A 6,314-nucleotide genomic window follows, 5' to 3' on the forward strand; every position below is an offset into this window, starting at 1 on the left:
CTTAGATAATACTATTGGTCCTGTTTTATCTACATTCCTTTCATTGGATTATCTTCTTTCATTTACCTCTAAAATTTAGGCTACCTCATCCTTCCATTCTTCACTTTCTTTTCTCTATAAGAGTCCATAAGAAATCTTTTCCATTCTGGTTAGTCCTATGAAATTAATTACCACCTGTAAACAAATGGATTCCTAAACCTTTGGCTCCAACTCAAGATCTAGATAAGAATTTCCAAAGCCTATTTGATCTCTGAACTTGAAATTTTTGCAGACATTTCAAATTAATTTTGTCCAACACTAAACTCATTACCATCTCTCAAAACCACTCCCTTGCACAGTCTCTCTTTTTAAATACAAATCACTATTTATCCAGTTTCCCAAAGTAAACTTCCTTAATCATTATTATTCTTCCCTCATATTACGCTAATGATTGGTCATCAAGTCTTGAAAATTCTAATCAGGAATTTATCTAAAGTCTTTTTTCTGCTTTATTCATGTCCTCTCTTTTTTCTTTTTTGGTCTGGAATTCTACCTACAGATCTAATTTTATTTCTTTAACCATCTTCCCATTTTGTTTTTCAACCCGTACCTTTTTTTTTTTTTTTTTTTGAGACAGAGTCTCGCTTAATTGCCCAGGCTAGAGTGAGTGCCGTGGCGTCAGCCTTGTTCACAGCAACCTCAAACTCCTGGGCTCAAGCAATCCTCCTGCCTCAGCCTCCCCAGTAGCTGGGACTACAGGCATGCGCCACCATGCCCGGCTAATTTTTTCTATATATATCAGATGGCCAATTAATTTCTTTCTATTTATAGTAGAGACGGGGTCTCACTCTTGCTCAGGCTGGTTTCGAACTCCTGACCTCGAGCTATCCGCCCTCCTCGGCCTCCCAAAGCAACCCGTACCTTTTAATTGGTCTAACTCACCACATGCCACTTACCTATAAAAGAACCTAGGTCCAACAGTATTTGCAAAAACCATTTTGGGCTCCACTTCCCTATTTCTAGTCCATTTGTTATACATATCATGAGTCGTCATTCCATGTTTTTTACTTCCTGGAATTGGCATTCATGTGTGAGTTTGGGCTCTTGAATTTTGTTTAGACTCCAGGATTTTGACTTGGCTTTCTCTACTCTGGACCATTGCAGATGATGTAGTCATCATAGTCATTCTCATACCCAGTGATCTGCAGCCCAGCCTGCCTAACATGTAACCCCTATGTGGGAACAATGGGCATTTTGCTGCTAACTATTGATTCTAGGAACATAGTATTCTTTAAAGATAAGTGCATAAATACATTAAAAATCAGCAAATGTTTTCAATAGCTATTTTTTGAGCACATGTTATGTGCCAGATGCTGTTCTGGGTAATAAGGATGTAACAGTCAATAAAAGTCCCTATCCTTATGGAGCTTACATTCTAGTGGGATAAGTGCATCTGTTGAAGCCGGGAGATGAGGGAGGGGAATGCTAACCACAATATTTATACTTACTCACCTGGCTGACTTTGTTTAGAGCAGGCGTCTCAAACTATGGCCCCTTGGGCCACATGCGCCCGCCGAGGACATTTATCCGGCCTTCCGGGTGTGTTTTTGCCGCCGCTACCTGTCTGGCTAGCAGCCTACTCGTCCCAAACCCACAGTGCACACATGTGGAATGTGCCCCGCACTCTCCAATAGCCCTCCAACGGTCTGAGGGATGGTGAACTGGCTCCCTGTTTAAAAAGTTTGAGGACCCTGATGTAGGGAGGGATATATTGTTTGTCCTGCAGGTACCAGCATCTCCTCACATAGTTGTTCAAGGGATCTGCAAGCCATCTGTACTTTATCCTCCTCAAACATGTGTTGGGGTCAATAAGAAAAACTACCTTAATTGCTTAAGCAACTGCAAATTCATATGGAAGTCCAAGACTCATAATTGGCATGTTTAGTAGGGTGATATTTTATAATAGCACTGAAAAAACATAAGCATCGCAGCCTTCCTCCTTCGTGGTTTTAGACTAATTTCACAAAAGAAGCTAGAAAATTGTTACACAAAAGAAGCTACATCAGTAAGGACAGTTCATTGGTTTTGAGATTCAAAGCTGACTTTCCTGGCCTCTCTAAGAGGAGAATTATCTTGCAAACTTGGAGAGTAAAAAGTTTTCCCAAACTTTTCTACTTGCATTTAACATATCAAAAGCGAAGCCTGATAGCTATTGGGCTTTCAAACCACCACTAAGCACAATAGGAAACATATTGTATTATGACCCAATTTGCATGTATGTATAATATTCATATGTATTATATGTTATATTAATATGTATGTTATAGCTGAAACAAAAGTTTCACATACAAATTATTCATTAATTGCTATGCATTTTGATATATTCTATCCACTATAATTTTATACGACACACTAAATTGTGCTATGAGTTTTTTAAAAAAGTACTACCTAGGGTTTTTCAAATGAAAGGATTTAGTGAGACAGAAAAAGGAAATTCTGTTCTGCCCAAGAGGATGGACTGTTGTGGAGACAGTGCTTAGGGAGAGGATCAGTAGGATCAGAGTGTTTGAATTCTTGAGGTTGAGTAGAATTGATCAGCAGGAAGATATCTTATGGTGAAGAATAGAATTGTGTTAATGTTGGTTATAAAAAGGAGAAAGTTTTGAAGTCATGGGGAAGTGTAAGTAAGGTCACCAAGACATTGTAAAAAATAGATAAGGATGGGGCAACTGCAGAATGTTTACATTCTCTGATGATAAGCACAAGATAAGCACAGTTCGTTTTTTGACCAAGGCAGGATAGACAGGCTGTAACTGACATTGCATTGCATGAGTCCCACTCCTGATGGCTTGGGCAAGGAAAACGCTCCTTTTGATAATGATATTGTAATAAAAAAAATAGGAAAATGAAGTAATTGGTGATCAGTGGTAGAGCAACCTGCTATCTAGTTAGGGTCACCTTGAGGAAAAGACTGCGGAACAATTGTCGGAGGTGGTGGTGGTGGGAGGAAAAATGCAAGAAAGATGAAAACATGAAAATGATAAATGCCTACTCCATATGCCTGTGGAGTAGGCATAAAAATGTACAGACTTGCAAACTCAGAAAATACTTGGGCACCTTAGACATAATTAATCGACAAGGTTGCGTTCATTACAGATAATAGAAGTTTGTGTGTCCACATTGCCTGATCAGTTTGTCCCATCCTACACATTTAGGCAACAAGTAGATTAGACTGAGGTTTTCCTGGGCTGGATCGAGTTTATATTTTTCCATCTTTGCTTCTAAAAAGGGTAAAGAATAACAAGGAAGATCAGATAAGTTATAGAAATGAAAACATCTCATTGTCATGGTACATTTGAGCATAGTGAATAATTATGCGACCCCATCCATATGGTTTTTGCTCAAATGTCACCTTTCAGCAAGCTTTTCCTAACTACTCTGTAATTTGCCCTAAGAGTCTTGCTCTCCTATTCTGCTTTACTTTTCTACATAGCATTTATCACAAATGAACAATAATGTGCGTGTATGATTAGTATAATGAACATCTGAAGTTCCAATAATTCTAATAATCCAAGTTCCAATAATCATCATGAAGTTCCAATAATTATTAATCTTTTACCAATTTTATTTAATATATACCCCCATCATTTTGTTTTGGTTTGGTTTGGGATTTTTTCTGGAGTATTTTAAAGTATATCCCACACATGGCATTTCCCTCTATGCTGTATGTTTTACTTATTTTGTTTAATGTCTGTCTTCTCCTGCTACAATGTGAGCTCAATAAGGACAGGGATTTTTATCTACTGTATTCAAAGAAACATTCCCAACAACTTAAAAAGGTTTCTGGCACAAAATAAGTGCTCAATAAATATTTTTTGAGTGTATGAATATGGAATCCCAAAAATGACCTTTTTAGTCTCTTGCTAGTTAGGCATTATCTTAGTTGGTTTGGGCTGCTATAATAGAATGCTAAGAGAAGCAAGCTAGTCACAGAAGAACAAATACTACATGATTCCAATATATGAGGTATCTAAAATAGTCAAATTCATAAAATCAAAGAGGGAATGGTGGTTTTTCAGGGGTAGCAAGGAAGGAGAAATGGGGTGTTCCTAATCAATTGGCATAAAGTTTCATTTAAGCAAGATGAATAAGTTCTATAGATCTGCTGTACAACGTTGTACCTCTAGTCAGCAATTCTGTACTGTATACTTAAACATTTGTTAAGAAGGCAGATCTCATGGTAAGTGTTCTTACCACAATAAAATATATAATTTAAAAAAAAAAGAAAAAAGAAAAACTGCCTAGTCTAGTACTGATATCTTACTATTAAGCCCTTTTCTCCTCAAGCTTGTAGCAGCCACTGCTCAAAGTTCTCCATCTCAGTATGCACTTGTCAGAAACCCACCATCATAGACCAATTACTCTACCACCAGTGTCCTGGAAGATCATTTACACTTCTACATACTATACAGGCCCAAAGCATAATTCACTAGAATAGAATTTGCAGACTGATAACTGATAACAATAGAAAACAGGCAAATCAAAGCCACAGAAGTCATTTCTGAACTAGATGTTGGAATTGTTGGAGCAGAAAAGCTCTCCCTACAACAGATTTAAACCTAAAAAATCTTGAGTAATTGTTCTGTCATATCCAATTTTGCTATCACATGTGGAGAGCCTGTCTGAGGAGAGCCTATCTGAGAGTGAAGATATTGCATAGGAAAGTAGAACCAAGATATGGCTAGATAATATCAACTGAGCAATTACTATGTGTTGATTAATCACACAATCACTTAGTTACACAATAACCTTAGAAGCAGGGTCCCCATTTATCATCCCCAATCTAAAGATGAGGAAAATGAGGCTAAATTGTCTGGCCCAAAGTTTTACAGCTAATGGCAAAGCTGAGATTTGAACTGAGGCAGTCTGGATCTAGAACCTATGTTCAGTACCATTATGCTACACTGTCTCAATATTTGCTTTAACTAATAAATACGTTAGTTTCAGAGAGAGAGAGAGAGTATCAGTAGCTAGCCCAGTAGCATATGTCAATAAAAAGAGATGGGGGAAAAACGATACAATACATGAGACATTAAGAAGGAAGAAGCTTTAGAATATTTTTCTAAGATATAGTGTATAAAGAATAATACAATGTGCCACTATTTTGAAGTCACACAGGAATTGTGTTTGGTTTTATTCTGAAAATAAAAACCTACCAATGTTTTATCAATCTGACTGTATATGCTTCCAATGGAGTTGGCTGAAAACAATTTCAAACATTCAAACAAAACATAACACCCTATTATAAAATAAACTAATCAAGTGGATTTCTAAATAATAACATTAAACATAAGTTTTATGAAACATCTTGATTGTAATTTTTAAAAGATGATGAGAATTCTGACACTTTTGTCAGAAGATCTTGGAAAAAAGAAAATATATTCTGGAAAATATCAAGTGCCAACTATTGCCACATAGCAAGAAGGCTACGTGTTTCAATTATTAGAGAACCATTCTGATGTTCTATGGCTGTTTAAAAGACTACTGGCTCTGTAATGGAACATAAATCTTGAAAATATACAACTTGACAACTTGAAAATTATTGATATTTTTATAAGCTGTTTTAAAGGACATTTTATTTCTATTTGTTTGCTTGTTTGTTTAGGCAGGGTCTCGTTTTGTTGCCTGGGCTAGAGTGCAGTGGTATCATCATAGCTCACTGCAGCCTCCAACTCCTGGGCTTAAGCAATCCTCCCACCTTAGGTGGGACTACAGGCATGTCCCACCACACCTGGCTAATTTTTTATTTTTTGTAGAGACAGGGTCTCACTATTGAGACCCTTGACTATTTTGTAGAGACAGGGTCTCCCAGGAGTCCAAGACCAGGCTGGGCTCAAATAATCCTCCCACCTCAGCCTCCCAAAGTGCTAGGATTACAGGCATGAACCACCGTGCCCGGCCTAACTGACAATTTCACTCTGACATTTGAATAAAACATCTAATGTGCAATTTGCTTAATATATTTTTTGGTGCAAATCAACTGCTATAATATAAACATTTACTATAGCAGTAAGAATATAAGGTATAAAGACATTTTTACATAGTAGAAGTGAACCAATGAGTCCTTTAAGGTAAAATGAGAACTCCTTGGGAAAAAAAAGAAAAAAAGAATATAACATATTATTAATAGCAGGATCCCCTAAGGTGGTCTGGGAAGATTTACCCCAAAACAATATTTCATCAAGCAGATCACAAAGTAAAGGTACTGATGTTATTAAGCACTAAACTGAGACATGTAAATAGAGACTAAATATTTGTGACATACAAAAATAAAT

The sequence above is a fragment of the Microcebus murinus genome, chromosome 11 (genome assembly GCF_040939455.1).
Source record: "Microcebus murinus isolate Inina chromosome 11, M.murinus_Inina_mat1.0, whole genome shotgun sequence".
Taxonomy (NCBI): Eukaryota; Metazoa; Chordata; class Mammalia; order Primates; family Cheirogaleidae; genus Microcebus; species Microcebus murinus.